The sequence below is a fragment of the Polistes dominula genome, unplaced genomic scaffold (genome assembly GCF_049000335.1).
Source record: "Polistes dominula isolate Pdom_NZ unplaced genomic scaffold, Pdom_raw_medaka contig_373, whole genome shotgun sequence".
Classification (NCBI taxonomy): Eukaryota; Metazoa; Arthropoda; class Insecta; order Hymenoptera; family Vespidae; genus Polistes; species Polistes dominula.
The window spans coordinates 3,144,020-3,163,158 of NW_028300899.1; the positions used below are offsets into that span (position 1 = coordinate 3,144,020).

General features: G+C 31.9%; 2 protein-coding genes across 8 annotated transcripts in view; one reads left to right on the plus strand and one right to left on the minus strand.

Annotated features, from left to right (window-relative positions):
* KaiR1D (Kainate-type ionotropic glutamate receptor subunit 1D) overlaps positions 1-19,139 on the plus strand; it is a 235,490-nt gene that overhangs the window by 97,474 nt on the left and 118,877 nt on the right. The gene's annotated exons all lie outside the window — the stretch shown is intronic.
* LOC149033468 (uncharacterized) overlaps positions 1-19,139 on the minus strand; it is a 36,782-nt gene that overhangs the window by 12,061 nt on the left and 5,582 nt on the right. The gene's annotated exons all lie outside the window — the stretch shown is intronic.

Here is a 19,139-nt window from a genome sequence, read left to right on the forward strand (position 1 = left end):
ACAGAAACGGGCAAAAAATAATAATAATAAAGAAGTAAAACAAAAATGCGAAAGATAACAACGATATCTTTCTCACAAAGTGATATTTTACGAACCATTCCGAACAATTTTGTAACCAAACCTGGAACGATGTTGAGGTAAATGTACACGTACATACATAGACACATATACACAGGGGACACACTTTAAAGGTATACTCAATAAATGCTGAGAGTTAAGTCGGTTACATGCTTACTTAGCAAAATCGATTCGAGGTAAAAACTTATCATAGGAAATATTTATTCTGCGCTTATATATTCGCGCTAATCCCATAAGAATTTGTATCTATGTAACATTTTTTCAACACGTTCCACTGACGGTAGCGCAATTATTCTTCTTATCATTTTTTACTATTGTATTTATTTCTCTCTTTTTCTTTGAATGTTACCATTCATACTTTTTTGAAAAGTATTTCCGAGCAAACGAAGGATAACAACTATTTCGAAAGTTCGTAACGTCGTTGCCAGCCAAGGGGTAGAAAACAAACTGCGTTAGGAATTCGTCCTTTCCATGATGCATTCCGCTTCTTTGCTTTCATCAACGGAACATGGACTGGCTTGATGCTCGCTTGCTTGCTCGCTTGCTAGATAGCTACTATCTAGCTAGCTTACTTCCTCGTAATGGCAAGTCGCATCGTCGTTTCTCGTGTAAGAAACTTTCTAACGTCCCTATTTCCTAAAGCCATCTCGTGTTTAGCGATGTTCCAAGGTATTTGCTTAGAAGATACAAAATACCGGGATGATTAATTGATTAAATAAAATCCAACGTCATTTTCGTTCAAATATTTGCACTTTCAATAAAATAGTCAAACATTTAAAGTACCAAGTTATTTTATGACTAATATTAGGATTAATTAGACATCAACGAATGATAATATTTCTTTTCTATTTTCTATATTTACTTCATTAGGTATTCTAATAGTTTCATTGTAATATTTGCTCATCGTTGTCTAGAATTGAAGAAATTGTCAAGATATCAATTATTCTCATGCAAATCTTAGAAATAATACACATAAAAGTTTTCTAAATTTTTTTTTTTATTACTAAAATTATTATTGTCTTATCTCTCTCTTTCTTTCTCTTTCTTTCTCTGTTGATTTTTTTAAACAATAATAATAATAATGATAAATAAAGTAAAAAAGCGTATTCTTACCTTTATTTCATGCAATAAAGTTGGAAGAAAACCATCAAGATTCTTAGTGAATACTGTGAATACGAGTTCACGGCAGTAGTAAAAGTTGTGCATTGGTCAGACGTACCCGATACTGCACCCTTTATCTTAAATTTTACACAGTTTTTCTTATCCGCGAAAGTACCCCTTCTCCTCGGTTTGTGAGTTTGCTTTCCTATCGGTATGTGTACCAGTCTATTGTCTAAAAAAAGGGCAAGTGCGCTATTGCGTTGTTTTTACGAGCTGAAGAAAAAGAGCGAGAGAGAGAGAGAGAAAAAAGAAAAAAAAAGAGTTAACGTACCTACTTCTTTGTCCTCTTTTTTCTTTCTCTCGCTTTCTCTCTCTCTCTCTCTCTCTCTCTCTCTCTCTCTCGATATCTTCGAGCTTGGAGAAGCGTGTAATACGCTTTTATGATTTCCGTTTGGCATCGTTTCAGGATTTTACGTTTCATGTTTTTTATATGTGTGTTTGTGTAAGTAATATAAATACACGCATCTATATGTATATTTGTATATAGTGAGCGTTAATCGGAATAAAGCTAGCAGTTAACGTCCCAAGATGGTAATCGATTGTTCTCTACTTGCCATTTCTGAAGTAACCTAATCTGAATCATCACTTTTTTATATATCTTTATCCAGCCAGAGTGTCTCCGAATAATGCAATGGAAAAGAAAGAGAGAGAGAAAAACGAAAGATTGTATTTGAATGGAACCGACTGAATTATTTTCAATTTAAATTACAATATTTCAAATATATATTTTTATCATAAAGATAGAACAATTGAAAAAAAATAAGTGTAATAAATTTATTAAATAATTTGATTCTTTTCCTCTCATTTTTTATATTTTTTACTTTACATATTTCAATAAAAATAAATTTATTTCGAATTTTCTAAAATATCAATCAAATTAGTAATATTCATTAATTAACGTTCAAATTATTGCTCAGGGTTAAATATTATGTCAGTAAAACGTCACACACAATGATGATATTTCTTTTCGTACTTCTCTTTCACATTATCATTTATATCATTATGATCCACCAATTTTAATAATGATTTTTATTATTACGTATTATTCGTAATATTTCTACGGTCGCATTTATTTCACATCGAATTCTAATCGTTTCAAAACTTTTCCTCTCTCCTTTCTTTGCGTTTAATGTTTACTTAATTTAAAGTAAACGCACTGATTGAACGTGGTGTCTGATTTGAACTGTATCGAACTACTTGCTCTTGCTATTTAACTTAAATATTTAAAAAAAAAGTTTCTGTAACGATAGAAAAAAAAAAATGAAAAATAAAAAAATAAAATCTGAAAAAAGAAAAAAATGAAGAACATTTATAAAGAGAAAATATAATCATGCTAATGTAACTTTTACGCGTTCATTATGGAACACAGTTAAATAAAAGAAAATTATTTCCTTCCTTTTATGCAACAGTCGCAATTTTTCCCGGATTGTTTGGTCCAGTTGGGCGGGGAATGTTTATGCAAATTTGGTAGTCCTGCAAATGTTTGGTATAAATAAAAAAAAAAAAACAATGAAAAAAAGAGGAAATAGAAAAAAATTTTCTCTGGTTTGCTTTCTCCTATCAACTATACTTTTTCCTATTCTCTTCCTTTCCCCTTCCTCCTTCCCTCTTATCTACTACCATCACTACCACTACCACCAACGCAACTAACTAGCAACGTCCTCTTCATCGTCGTCGTTACGCTCGTTTCACTTTCGCCAAGCCAATTTACTAAAACCACAAGCAAGCGAAAAGTTTTCAGGTAGGAAAGATAGTACGATACTAAGCGGATACTATGACCTGCTGCAACGATCCGCGTCAGAGATAAAAGCGGCCCTCCTAATTTCGTCGTAACTTTTAAAACCCTTTTTGGGGATAGTTCTCGAAATTACGACTGAGAAAGAAAGAAAAAAAGAAATACATACGCGCGTGTGTGTTTTGACGATAGGCTAACTTTTCTTCTACTTCTTGAAGCTTGTTAAGATGGGGAAAAGGGGGAAATTTCATGAGATAAATTCATTATCTTTCTAAAGAAATTCCAATTGATTTAAATTATTAATTTTGTAATGACCGATTTAATTGCGAGCAAAGAAAAAAAGAAAAATTTGACTAATAATTAAACATTTAATTATTAATAATTATTGTAATAATTTTATCCTAGTTTTTTTTATCATATGAATGGGTTGTACGAAACAAAAACATATAATACATATTGCAAGCTTGTAACATAAACATAAACGAAATTTACACAAAGATCCTCTTATCAGAGAACCTCATTTACATATAATCAAATTAGATAATTTAATTATTATTATTAATAATTTATCAAATAAATATATATACTACGTAAGATAATTTATAGTAATTATTAAATTCGACGATATGTCGATTTTGCACGTAGAACAAATACAGAAATGATTAACTTTGATAGTAGGAGGAACGTGCTCTTTTCGTGTTAAAACTCGTCGATTTGTGGGTAAACGATTAAACACAATCCTACAAGCGAAGTGTGTATACGTTTATACGAAGCAAAGCAAAGGGGGGTTTAGTTATGAGAGTACGTCGTGCTCATTAATGAGCATGTAAACACTGCGTGCTGGCCTTTCAGCTTCGCAATTCACTAGGTAGACACGAATGTAATGTACTTTAAACGTAACGATTTGGTTTCATAAGGCTTTTCAATTAAGTATTCCTGCTTTTAGTCAACCTAAGCTTTGGAACATGTTGTGTGTCGATGGTTGAAACGAGTGAGTTTGAAAGAGCAAAAGAGTTAGGCTAGGTGATGGAACGGGAATAAGTAAGAGGAAAAGGAAAAGGAGGAGAAGGAGAAGGATGAGAAGCAGGAGAAGGAGGAGGAGGTAGAGGAGGGTGACTTGAATCGCAAAGTTACATGATGACACTCCCCATGAATAATGTATGTGCTTTTCGCGATGCTCAAGCGTTTTTTATTCCGTTAGACTCGAACAGGGATGAAAGCTAACGAAAAACAAAAACAAAAAAGAAAAGACGTGAAAAAAAAGAAACTGGGTAACTGTGGAAGTAGAGACGAATCTTTTTTGTCTTTTTTAGTAATTTTTTACAAAATTAATGAATAAACTGAAGTATGTATTACATTTGAATACAATCGTAGATCAAAATTGTGGTCGATGTTTTTTTGATTCAGATGATAATTAAAAGATTTTATTTCTGGTTTAAAAATATTAATTAAAAAGAAACAAAAATGAAGCTATGACACTTTAAGAAAACGTCATTTAAAGTTTAGCGTATAACTTAACTTACTCTCTACGTTCTCTTACATTTGCGTTAATTTTGAACTTCTCTGCAAGTATGGATGCAATTAATGTTACAAATTGTAATAAAGTAGTTGGAAGTTAACGTTACGTTGATAAATTCGTCGATACTTGTTTCAGAGTCACTTCTAATTTCGCATGAGTATTCGTCGAGAAGTATTCAAATAGTAGTCGAGTATTACTACTCGAGATAATCGCGATGTGCGGTCTACAACCTCATCCGGAGCGTTACAGTGCAAAAGGGTCGCATTCGAATTACTCTAGTACGACTCGATGTAACAATTTTCGACTGGTTCGCTTCGCCTATATATATGGATATATGTATATACATATATGTCATATATTGTACATATGAGAGTGGGCACCTTAGTTTAAATCCATAGACCTATTACTATTTGCCTACGTTGGCTTTTCATGTAATTGCGTGATGTTTGAAAGTAAAATTAACGTACACGATCTGAAACTTCCTCTTAATTAACGTTTTCTACATATTTTTCTTTCTTTTTTTCTTAAATTATATCCATGTAAGTAAATAATATATCAAACAAACGTATAGAAATAACACTCGATGTGACTTATGTCATTTTTATGAGGTACAGAATGAAAATTCTTGTAAAAAAAAATTGTTTAAACGATCGTTTAAAAGTAACAGAAAGATCTTATAAAAATTATTGTAAAAACAAAAAAATAAATGTCAATAATAAAGCAAGTAGGAAAAGGATTCCAGAAATTTATCAAAAAATGTCTATTTTTAGATTTGATTTCAAAGAAAGATAAGTAATACTATACATACCCCGTTGTATGCGTTATATATTAAAATATTTCTCGCATAATCCTGTTTAAGAGAAAATGATAAACATACGTTCAGACTTTTTCGCCACCAAGTGGAGGAAGAGGAGGAGAAAAGGGGGACCACCGTCGCGGTTCTCTCGCGGTATCTCTGAATTGCAAATTTCTACTACGCTTTTGCATACAACATCGCTCTACGTATTGTTTATGTAAACACACAAGCGGACACGAAATTTGTCACGCTCCTGATGTTATCGCGATACCGTTGCGTGTATAATTGTAGATACCTAGAGAGAAAGGTGCCTAGTGAAATTCAAAACGCGTGTTACGACGATCCGAAAGATAAGCTGCAAATTGTTGTAAACATTCGTGAGAGCTATAGCAGAGAATTTCAATTCATGATGTATATATATATATATATATACCAAAATTTAATAATAAAATATCGCCTCTTTTTCCTAGGAAAAAAAATATTATTACATCTGGATGAGATGTAAGAAAAATTTTAAATTCATTATACGATTTAATTTCATGAATATTACTTCATTGAAATCATACGTTTAATTTTATCTATTGTTAAACAAATGAAGTAATAGAAAGAAAATTATATCGTATATATCATAATTACTATTATCCCTTTTTCTTGAGAATGTACGTCACACAACAATTATACGTAAATGATGATTATTCCCAAGTAAAATCGAGTTACGGTAAACATAATAATACATCAGATAAAATCCTACTTTCCGAGATAGAAAGAGAGAGTACCAAGCGAACTTTCTACGTCTAGAGTTTACAAAGTTGAACCACTGTTAAGTTTACCTTTTCGTGAATCCTTCGCAGCAGCATTCATTTTTCCTGAAGCTGAATTTCACGCTGGAATAAATCGGATTGAATTTTGCAAGGAAGTTGGCCGTGTGTCTGGTGCGTATCTCGTACATATCTACGCTATATCTACATAGGGGTGGAAGAGGGGGAAAAATAACGAGAAACGAAAGGAAAGAAAAGAAAAGAAAAGAAAAAAGAAAAAGAAGGGCTTGCAGATGTTCATAGGACTATTCTGAGAACTTTACTTGAAGAAATAGAAAAATGGAAACGCGAAATAGAGTAAGTACAACGTTTACGTTTGCTTGCCTGTTTTACTTGCTGGTTCTTTAATCGATGAGAAAGAGAAAGAGAGAGAGAAAAAGAGAAAGAGAGTTAGGAATGCAATTATACGAAAGAACAAGAATGAAAGAGTAGGAGAGAGAGAGAGAGAGAGAGAGAGAGAGAGAGAGAGAGAGAGACAGAGAGAGAAAGTAATTTGACAAAAGAGCCACAAGTCCTAGTAGACGAGCTCGAAACGAACTTCCACGTTTACGTTAAGTTTCTACGTTTTTCCACTTTCCTCGACATTCTCCCTAAGACTCTTTCTCGTTCGTTCGCGTAACCATTCTTTTTAGAATTTTTTTTTCTTTATTTTTATTTCGACTCTGTGTATAAGACCGCGACCACGACCACTCACCACTCCTCCCTTTTCCTTCTTCTTTGCATCCTTTTTTCAGTTCCAGTAACCAACTGCTACAAAACTACTCGTATACCTAAGAAATTAAAATAAATTTACGAGACCTGCAAAACTTTCTGTCTTTCCAAGTAGGATCGTCTTTATTCACTAAATCCATTTGAAATTCTTCCCTATGACTCTGCCAACTACCTTCGTAAGAAATATAAGAAAGAGAGAGAGAAAGAATTTTATTTTATTTTACATAAACGAAATAATTTTTTCAATTCAACTTTATCTAATATAAAAGACAGGTGGAAACACATATGTTTAAGTATAAAAAATTATTTCTTAATCTAAACAATGTCATTGTTCCAATTTATTCAATTATTTGACAAGAAGACGAAATTATTTCGACAAAGTTTGAACAGTTTCGTTATAATATTGTCTTTGCTCGATGTATTTCGTAGAAACGAAAAAAAATTGTTTCTATATATCTATCTCTCTCTTTTTCTCTCGTTTTCGTTCTATGAAGAACATTTCTAAGAGCAACAAACAAGGAGAATACCGTTTCGGACGCTTAAACCCAACGGTAGAAAACTTTCGAAACGAACTTGGAGTAATGCGTTGTTTGTAAGCGAGCGTGGAAAACTTTACCTGGTGATTCAAATAAAAGACGATTGTCCGGTACGACTCAGTGACGAACTAATTGTGACAAACTCGCGAGTAGTCGAGGAAGTTTCAACCAAGGAGAGAATTAGAGAGAGAGAGAGAGAGAGAGAGAGAGAGAAAGAGAAAGAGAAAGAGAAAGAGAAAGAGAAAGATAGCATCCTCCACCTAGTTTTGATTTGTTAAGTTACGTTGTCATAGTCTTATGAAAGGACTAAAAAGCGGATACTACGGAGTCTTAATAATTATAAACTTTTTCACAAATAATAATAATAATGATAATAATTATACTTTCTTTCGCGATACAAAGTTACTCTCTCTCTCTCTCTCTCTCTCTCTCTCTTTTACTCTTTCATCTTACTTAATTAAAATTTACTTGAACAATTTTTAACAATGAGCTGACGCAAATTTTATTACGAATTTTGTTTCTTAAAATAAAAATACAATGATTCTTTTTTTAAAAAAGTGTTAATTATTTGTATTTTCGTATATTTCATTTTGGAAACGATAATATTATTCGTACAATTTTGAAAGATTAGAGAAAACATTTTAATAATGAAAAATAATAATTATACGTTTGTTTGAGGAAAATGGAAGGAATTTTATCGTTAAGTAACACGAGTGTTGCTGCAAAGCCGATTTATTCGCATCCATTCTGCTTTCTCTCTCCTTTAAACCCCATAACAATACTCATCTAACAATAAATTATTTCATCAACAGAGAACATATATACATATATTTCAATTTAATAGTTGCAGACGTATTATAGTTAAATCGTTCTCGAAAATACAAAATATTTTCTAAACTATCTTCTCTTATTTTGAACGAATACAAAACGTAATAAAATAAATATATTTAAAAAACTAGAAATTTTTATAATAATTTAGAAAATTTCATTGATTATTTATTATCACTGATCAACGAACCGAAATTTCTATCATTAAAATTCATTCGACTGAATGATCCGATCAAAGTTAAATACGTGTGTGCATCTGTGTATGTGCTTAAGATGATAGATAAAGATGGAAATTGAAATAGGAAGAGAGGAGGGGAGAGAGAGAGAGAATGAGGGAAAGGTGAAGATTAGAGAAACTCATTGAACAGTCTCGAAACTTTCAACATCCTGCAGTTGGGTCGTTCAAGATCATCACGGTTTCTAATCTTAAAGAGAATGAGTAAGTGAATAAGAGAGAGAAAGAGAGAAGAGAAAGAGAGAGAGAGAGAGAGAGCATAAATAGAATTCGATAGGCAAATCGTATTCGTAGTATTTCAAGGGAAGAATTTAGGTTATTTCTGGTGCGTTGGTAATCGCTCGATTCGCAGGAACTCCGAGGAAAGATAATCGATAGATAGTACAATGAGAATCCAAGGGATTTGCTCTCTCGAATCGCTACGATGACCGCAATTAACTGCTACTGCAGATTCGCTTCGTTAAATTGCATTGGAATATGTACTAACGTACATACGTGGGTTGATTTGTATCAAGGAAGGATCGTATGTTTACTCAAACCAAACTTTCAAACGTGTTAAATTGGCTATCTTGTTTTCGAATTCCCGAATGTTGTTATCTCTAACATCATATACGATCGATTAAATCCCTTTCTATAACAATCAAAATTAATAACGGAGCAGAACATAATCAAAATATTTAATAACGACACATTTCTTTTTATACTTCTATCTTTATATGAATATTTTATTATACATAATATTTTAAAACGAAGACAAAAAATTTGGTAATGTTCCTTCCTCAGTGTTAATTTAATAAGAATATTTATACCAATGTAAATATTATAATTAGATTTAGTGGGAATGAACAAATTCGTTTTGGTTATCTTGCTTTAAGATTTCATCTGCGCTGTGTATATGTCAGGCACGTTATTTTGGTTATTACAACTAACTACTTATAAACGTGACTACTCTCTTTATCTCTTTCTCTCTCTCTTTGGACAAAAGTTCCGAACTTGGAAAATAGTTTTGAAAGCTCTACTTAAAGAACATTTTGCAAATTAAACTATGATAACGTGACGACGTCTAATAGAACTAAAACGACTAAAGGAAAATTCAACTTTTCGTAAAAAAAATTCTTTTTTGTATTATTCTTTCTTTTCTACTTTGTTTTCTTTTTTTTTTGTTTGTTTGTTTTAAATGTCTTTCAAATTAAATTAACACGAGACCAATGAGTGCAAAGTTCCAAACGTCAACGAAAATTTCATCAACCCACACACAATGTACACTTTTAAACGTTCTATTTATTTTCCACTTGTTAAACGTGTAATTTAAGCTCTTTCGTTTACGTTACAGAGTACTAATCAAAACTGTCGTGCTCACGTTTGTCAGTTACGTATCCAATTATTCCGTTTTATTAACGATAACTACCGAGTTAGTGGGAGGAAGAGAAAAAGGTTTAAGAGTGGCACGGAACGAGAGGGGCTTGTTATGAATCGAAATAATTAATATTTTCGCGAGAGACACAATGCAGATAAACACGTCGAGGGAATTTGATTTATTTATTTTCCCTAATCGAAAAACAAATCGTTCATACGAGGCCTAAAAAACAATATACGAATATTAATTCAATGCTCGACGGTATTTAACTTATAATTTATTGTTAAATAATAATTCAATATATGTACGTCGATGATTGTCGATATTTGAGCTGCAATCGATCAATATATTTAATATGAATGACTAATTTAAGTTCAAACGATTCAAATCAATCGATTAGGAATGAGCTACTTAATCATACCTATCACGTTTTCAAATTTTCTCCAACAAAGATTTTCCACCGACAATTATACTCGAATAGACAAGAAGGAGAAGAGAAAGAAGGTGTAGGCGGTGGTTAAGTGGGGGATGATGGGGGTTCATAAGGGAGAGGTGGGGGAGAAAGTGGAAAAGCACGCAGCTGTGTTAGACACGTTCGAGCCGACTTTTGGATAGTTTCTGTCACGAGGTGGTTTTAATCAAGGAACTACCGCTATTAGAAACTCGCCTACTTTGATGGCATCCAAATTGCCAACGACGGAATGACTTACGTTACTTCTAGGAGTACCATAATCGTTGTTGAACGTATAAATTTAATATGAATGAAAAAAAAAGGGGAAAACGAATAAAATCTTTACCAATCGTTAAAGAATTTTCATTCGAAAAAGAAAAAAAATACTATAAAATTTATTATCGACGTATCTATCAAAGCGTGTAATAATTAACGAGAAGGGGGAAAAAAAGAGATAGAAAAAAAAAACCACCATAAGAATCGATCAATCGTTCCGTAATAAAATTGTCCAGAGAGGTGGTTTAAAACGTTAAACACAAATGATCTCTCTCTCTTTCTCTGGTACATTTGTAGAATTCACGATGCAACGGCGATGTATAATTTAAAGCTAAAGTAAAATCGTTTGAAGTATGCGTGAATAACGTTTCTAGCTTTTAATTAAATTCAATTTAGTATGCGAAAGATAAAATGATCGAGTAGCCCATTGAAATAAACGCTTCGTTCGCGTATCTATCGTTATAGAACGACGAAACTTCTCGGCATCGTCCACTTTAACGATGGTTGAAGAGAATGAGATAGAGAGAAAGAGAGAAAGAAAGAGAGAGGGTCATTTAATTAAGCATTTGGTGATTTTCGATGGTATAGAGTACTCGTACTCGTTCGGTAAAATGTGCGGCCTTGTTCACGGTCAGGCATATTACCGCATCGATTAGCTGCAATTTTACGTTAATCGAGGGTCGAAATTTGTCGAGAACACTCGCACACCTTTCATCAATCGACACGAATCAATAATTGAGACGACTTGTAAATAATAAATATATATATATGTGTTTGTTTGTGTGTGGGTTTGGGTTTGTATGGGCGTATGACAAGTGTTGTATATTGTTTCGTTTCAATTGATATTTCGAAATAGAGCAATAAACAAAACCAAGGATATGTGACGTTGATAGAATTACGATATCACGAGGAGTAAACCGTCGAAACTTGAAAAAATAAAATAGAAAGAAAAGAAAGAAATATACGAGATAGATATGATTTAAAACCTTTCAAACGAACGAACCTTTCATATGAATGAAAAAATTGAACGACTTCAAAGCACGGCAAACGAAAGGAGTGATTTAATAAATACGGATATGGTTATGATGATGGTCTCTCTCAGTATTAAAGAAATTTCATCAAAATTCCTTCCTTTATTTTAATCAGATCAATAAGGATTACTGACTCGTAATCGTACGAACTTATTGAAAAATATGTAGACCCCCAATACATCTGAAATGATTGTTAAAAATTATCCTTTGTTGAAAAATAATAAAATAAAATAGAAAAAAGTGAAAAAACGTTGGAATCTTTTCTAAAAAAAAAAAGGTGTCATTTTAAATTTGAAATCCTAATAATCAAGGAAATATATACGTAATTTTATTTCGAAACGATGAAAAAAAAAAGAGTAATTGAAAATATAAACCGTAAAGAAAACGTATCATCAAAAACACATTCGTCGACGTCACGAGTATAATTTCGTAAGATTACCAAATGGAATTCCAACTTGTTGTTTCCATCCAATTCTTCTTACATTCCCTTAACCATTTCCAAGCATCCCACCTGTCTCTTTTCGCTAGACTACGATTCACTGGAATTTTCATCTCATCGAGGATACTCGCTAATTTGTATATTCTCATTATTCGAACGCAAAACGTTTATAGGAAGAAAAGCAATTACTCGGAATTTTCTCTCGCTCTCTCTCTCTCTCTCTCTCTTTCTCTTTAATCGAAAAATAGCCATTAGTCTTTCCAAGACGTTTCATAAAATAAAAGAGAAATCTTCTTACTGCCGGATGAGTGAAAATTTGTTTTAGCTTTTTTCTATCTTGAAAAGAAAAAAAAATAATACAAAAATACAACGAAAAGAGAAAGAAAGAAGAGGGGAAAAAAATGCCGAGTAAGTTTAGTGTTCCATGATGATCAGCTGTAAAAAGTGAATAATAAAATGCAACAATTGTTAGGGAAAAGAGGACGGAACTGAATCGAATAACGTTAAATAAAAAAAAAAAAAAAAAAATATGACCTAAGAAACTTCAGGAAAATAAGGAGGAATAGAAGAAAGAAAAACAGGAGGAACAGAACGAAGGGGGAGGGGGGAAAGTGGGGTATAGGGTTGTGGGAATGTTAGTGAAGAACCGGTAGGCTAATCGGATTGTTAAGAACGAACTTGCTTAAAGTTTCGCAATAAGATTTCCGTTTTCCCAAAGGTGCGAGCATCAAGAAAGTCGGCCGCGTGAAAGCTTGATTAATAAGTAGCAGCCGTGACAAATGCCAATGTTCGAGTAGAAGAGGTTTGTCTCTGTCTTTCCTTCTCTCTCTCTCTCTCTCTCTCTCTTTCCCTCTTTTTATTCTCTTCAAACTAACCGCTAACTATCGATTCTCACTACATCATTATCTTCGATCTCAAACTTTTTCATTCGAATGCTCATCGACACAAAACATTTCTTTCTGTATTATTTCTCCTCTTTTTTTTCTTCTTTTTCTTTTTCTTTTTTGTACTTCATTTTCTTTTCAATTCATTTTTCTTATTATTTGTCTTATGGTTAAGAAGAATTAAATTGCACTAGAAAAAATTCATCGAAAATTATATATATATATATAGGAATTTAAGGGAACAAGTGGAAATTAAAAAAAAAAAAAATGAAAAACAAAAATAATGTTTCCTCGTGTAAAAATCACAATTGAAATAAATCAAACGAATTTCTTCCTCTTTCTCTGTTTGTCTGTATGTCTGTTTGTCCATCTGTCCATCTGTCCATCTTTCTCTTTCTATCTAGTTTATCTAGGATCCGGGAACAATGGAGAGATGGTAGGAAGCGTTGAACCCGCGTAGATAAATCAACGAAGCTTTGCCAGTGCGCAGTAAAGGAGAAAGAAAAAGAGAGAGAGAGAGAGAGAAATACAGGACGGAGCTTTGGTAAAGGGAAGCACGCGTATGGAAAGGGTCAGTAAACTTGGATAATCCGAGGAGACTATTGAATGACAAAAGGAATAAATCTCTGGCTGGCCTTCTGATTCTTTCTGTCGTATTTATTTTGACCGATGACATGACACGAAAACATAACTCGAATATTTTATTAAGACCTACTCGATACGTAACTCCCAACGTACGTAAAATACATTCACGCAAGCTAATCCGCAATTTTTTGATACTCAAGAGTCAGATATAAGTAGTTGCAGTCGATAGCTACTATGATAACACTACAATTTTACGAATTATGGGGAAGAGGAGTGTTAGCTGAGGCATTTCCTAATCTTTTCCTATAAATCAATGCATAAAGAGCGAGTAAGAAAAAGAGAGAAGAAAGGAAGATGTATATGCATTTAAATTAACGATCGTATAGGTGTAAGCATTAGGAGAAAGAAAGAAAGAACGAATATATGTATGTGTTTTTATGTATGGATTTGAATTAGTGATCAAGTTTAGTGTAGGAAAAGAAAGAGAAAAGATGAATGACTGTCCATACGTGTTTGGATGGGAATGAATGAGTGTGCGTAAAATAGAAAAAGAGAGAGAAAGAGAGAAAGTGAATGAAAGAAAGAAAAAAAGAAGAATATATTCGTGAATATTCGTGAAAATACGCATCTCGCATGGCGGCTTTTTCATACAAAGGTGGTATAGTCGATCTATTTTACGTTCAGAGATAGAGAGAAAGATCGTGACAGACAAAGACAGAGACGGGGACAGGAATAGGGACAAGGACAGGAACTGAGATATATATGTAGATACTCGTCTCCTTTCAGCAACCGTGACTGCTGTGGTTACGTCCGATAGATATGTCCTTCGTGAGAATTATCGAGGACAGGAATACGCTTTAAACAATGGTACACGTCGCCTAAATAAGATCTACAATGTTATATAACAACCTCTAACATTATACGAATATCTATCTTAGATTTTTATACGATTTTTCAAAAGAAAAGGTGAGAGGCAGGCGGTGTGAAGGATTTAATCAGTCTGTGATTTTGTCATTTGATACAAATTGAATCTTTTTTATCGAACGTTTTTTGAAATCAAATTTTCTTTATTAAAATTGATTTCATTATCTAATTCTAAGCAAATTATATTTCTCGTATATCACCTTTATATTTTTATATATTCGTTTTAAACAAAAAAAATTCTTTGTTCTCGTTACATTTTCTCTATTTGTTAAAGTTATTATTTGAAAAAGTTTATTCATTCTTTTTGTTAATTTCAACGAGTAGAAAATTTCATTCTAGTGCGTTACACATATTAGTTTCTATTAAAAAAATTAAACCAATTAAAATGATGTTTTCCCTGGTTGCAAATAACATTTTTGTTCCATATTTCTTAGTTTCATTTTTACCAAAATTGCATCCATGTTTACGTACAAGTGGAAACGTATCTACTACTCTCTTTCTCTCTTTCTCTCTCTATTTCTTTCATTGTCTATTTTATTTTTAATTTACCTTTTTATTCATAAAAAAAAATGTAAAATCAAGATTACAGAACTCTGGAACGAATAACGTAACGACGTTAACGCAACATTTCGCGTATCGTCACTCGACGATAACAAAAATTCGTATACTCCAGGCGACTTTATTTCGCCCGTTAAAAATCCCACTGACATAAAAATAAAACAAAAGAAAAAAAAAGAAACAAACAAACAAAAGAAAAGAAAAGGAAAAAAAATAAAAGGAAAACGCGTATGAAAAACTAGCGTGAATGGGATCGCGGAGATGTGTGTTTGGGATCTGTGAAGGGTGTGAGGGTGTGCAGGGGATTGTAGAACTGTGTAGGGGTTTGTAGGACTGTGTGTAGGGGTTAAAAAGAGAGAGCTAAGCTATTAAAGAAAGACAAAAAGAGAAAGAAAACGTAACGGTAACTCGAACCCTTCGTAAAGGGACCTAAAGTTCTCCACCGGGCAAATGCTTTGACCCTGTTAATCTTTCGCGAGATTTCAACGCCCGAGAAATTTACATAGCCGTGGGATTTTTATCGTGCTAAAGGCCATCTACCTCTCAGTCTCATTCTTTCTTTCTCTCTCTTACTCTCCTCTTTTTTCTTTCTCTGTTACTCACGTTCTAAGCTTCAGGAGACTGTTGGCTATCCTTGTCTTTTGTACAGCACTGAAGAGAGGACGGTGTGTTAAAACACCCGAGGTGGAGAGAACGGAGCATCGATTTTTCATTAAGCTTCAACCCTCAACCATCCTCCTATCACTCCCTCCTCCTCCTCCTCCTCCTCCTCCTCCTCTCTCTTCTTCTTCTCTTCACGCTACACTTCTCCACACAACCTACAACCCCTCCCTCACTTCCTCTTACCATTTCTATCTTTCCCATCCAATCCCTGCACTCTTCTTACGCGAATCGTCTCTGCTTTGCATATACGGTACTTTCCCCCCTCTCCCCCTCATCTTCCTTTACCATCCAACTTAACCACAAAGTCGTCAATCCTTGTTCACTTTCTAACTTTTTCTTTCTTCCGAGTTCTTCCTTTTTGTTTTTTTTTTTCTTTTATTTACTTTTTATTTCTCCTTCGGATTATAAGTTTTCAGTCGTATTTACTTTTTTTCTCTTTTATGTTTTTTTTTTTTAGTTAGGTCAATACAATTTTGTACCGTGTTTGTTCTTTTCTAGGTCAATGCAATTGCGAAAAATTATCCACTAAGACGTTGTTGAGTATATCTTCTTTTTTAGAAAAATCTTTTATTTTCTTTTTGTTTTTGTTTAGAAATAGTTAAGAAGTGTTTTTTTTTCCCATTCTTACGTCTAATTTTATTTGTTAAAACAGATGAATGATAAACTTATTATCCAACAAATGATTTAGGTGTGATATAATAAATTTAATTAAATAATAATAAATACGATGAATTATTGTCGATAGGTATAATGATTAAACGTAATTAATTATTAAACCAATATTTAATCATAAAATATGATTTTCGATTTGTTTAGCCTAAATTCGAATATTACTATTGTGTATTGATTTATGTAAATACGAGCATATCGATTGAACCAACGAATGGAGATACAGAAGAATAAATGAAAGTTTGAAAATAATGCTGAAAGTTTATATGATAAGATGATCTTTCACGTCGGTTTTCATATTATACTTTTTTTTTTTACCATTTGATTCGATCGAATATTTTTAACGTAAATATGCAACAATATAGATTTCATTCTTTCTATTTCTATCGCAAATCACAGCAACTCTCGAAAAGTTTTCTCCTTTTTCTTTCATTTCTTTTCTTCATTCTTTACAATTTAATATGAAATCTGCGGCTATGAGAGATAGTCGAGACGTTGGAAAAATTAACAGACTCGAGGAAGAAGTGTACTTATGAGAAAGAATTTCTAAAATATATTCATACTAACTCTCATATGTACAATGAACCACAAAAGTATTCGAGTGGTATTTCAAATTGAAGAACTTTTTCTATCCCGAAATGCTTCAAATTTTTGACCGAACAACAAAAGAAAAATTAATATCTTATAGGAAAAGTATGTCAAGTAGTTGAAGAAAAAAAAATAGTAATGTGTCTTGAGAACAAATAGAAAATTTTTAAATAACTTTTTATACATCCTTGGTTATCAAAAAAATCAAACGTCAAGTTTTATAGAATATAAAAGCAATTGTAATAATAAAATTTATTCAAAGTATATTATACATTTATTATAATTATTCGTTTCCTAATTCAAAAAATAATTAAATAAGTAGTTATTTAATATAAAAAAATTATTCCAATAATATATAATAATTAAATATATTAATATTCTAGCAACACACGTTTATCTTTTTGAATGAAGTAAAATATTGATATTACTCTCGATATATATAAATCACATATTAATTTAATATAAAAAACAAATATTTTCAATATAAAATATAAATTTATTTCTATGAAATATAATTTTAAATATAAAAAAAAGATATTACACTTTTAATAAATATACATTAATTTTTCAAATTTTTCGCATATCTTCTAAAATAAAATAAATAACTAAATATCTAACTTATTCTATTATAAAAAAAAAACATATTTAAATGGAGAATTATTTTAGAATAATTTTTTTTTAAAGTCAATAGCTTATTTTTTCTTATGAAAACATTATATTTATCATCATTCTGTACATTTACTACTACCTAACGATGTATATAAATACATAGTTATATGGGTATAGGTATGTACGGTATGTCGTCGTTACTACTACGGTCAGACATACGAATTTTTACCGGTCGTCGATACGATACGATAGATTTACGAGCGTAATTTCAGCAGGAAAATTACTCGAGGCTTTTACGGCGATCAATATATCAGACCGAACGCGGCCAAAATGCCGGATAAAGTTTCTCTACGATTTTCTCCGTTTTCTCGAGTGCACCAACCGTGTTCTTTCGATCGTACCAACATTCTGGCACTGTACTGGCTTCCGTTCGACGTAGAATCAACGATACCGTTCCTCTAACGAGACGTTACATACATTTTTATTATTTTTATCGTTTTATTTTATCGATCTCTAGAAAGCAATCGATATTTTTGCTTATTTACAAATATTTCTCATTCAATTCTGGCTCATTCAATTGGGTCATGAAAACTATGACAAAAATTTACCAAATAACTATTATTCGAAATTCAATTAATTAACTATTTGGTATAATTATATTTCTCTATATATGGTCGTTGTTTTAAAATATAATATAAACATAATTGAAAAGTTTTTATAGTTAATTATTAACTGTAACAAATGTAATCATAGACATAGTAAATATTATTTTTAATAAAAATCAAAAGATTATAAAATCTATGGTTAATGACAAAAATTTGTTACCCTTTTGAGTATTGATATTAAATCTTTTCTATTAAAATTCGTTTAATTTATAACAAATAACGATGGAGTATTTCTCTAAATAATTTATCAATATTGAAAAACTTTAATCTCTTAAAATAAAAAGAAGAAGAGAAACGAAAAATAAAAAAACTCATCTGTGAATATGAAATGTAATTCATCGATTACCATGCCCAGTCAAAAGTGCCAGTTGTTCTGACTGTTGATTTCCTGCAACGTCGTCGAAATTGTATGGTCCTTGAGATATCTTTGGATGGTGCAAAAAGGTTCGTAGATTTTCTTGCAATGCAGTTGGAAAGAAATGTCGAAGGAAAAGGACGAAACCGGTAAATACGTAGAATCGAAGCTACGACCAACGAGACGGTGTTAGCTATCTAAAGAAATGGCAAACTCGGTTTCCATTTCCTCTTTCCTCCAATACTTTCTCGCTTCTTCCTAGAAACGAAAACTCATCCCTATTTCTGCTATTTTTATTCCCTGGACATAGAAAGGTTTCTTCGTGATAACACCACGTACATGAATATAAATTGGAAATCCTTCACTGGACTTTGATCAACCAGTTTCTTTTTACAATTTTATATTTTTTTCTTTGCCAACTTCTAATTTTCTTTTATTTATTTATTTTTCTATATAATAAATAAAAAGATTGGTGTATCCGATCTTTTATAGAAAAAAAAAAAAATTTCTTTTACTCATCATTTGAAAAAATTCTTTTTCCAAAGAAAATTTCTCTCATCCGTTGTTTATTAATTTGTATTTTTAATTTTTCTTCTCTTGTTTATTATTTTTATATTTTTTAATTTTATTTGCTCCCTTTACTTTTTTTTTTTCACAAAGGAGTCACG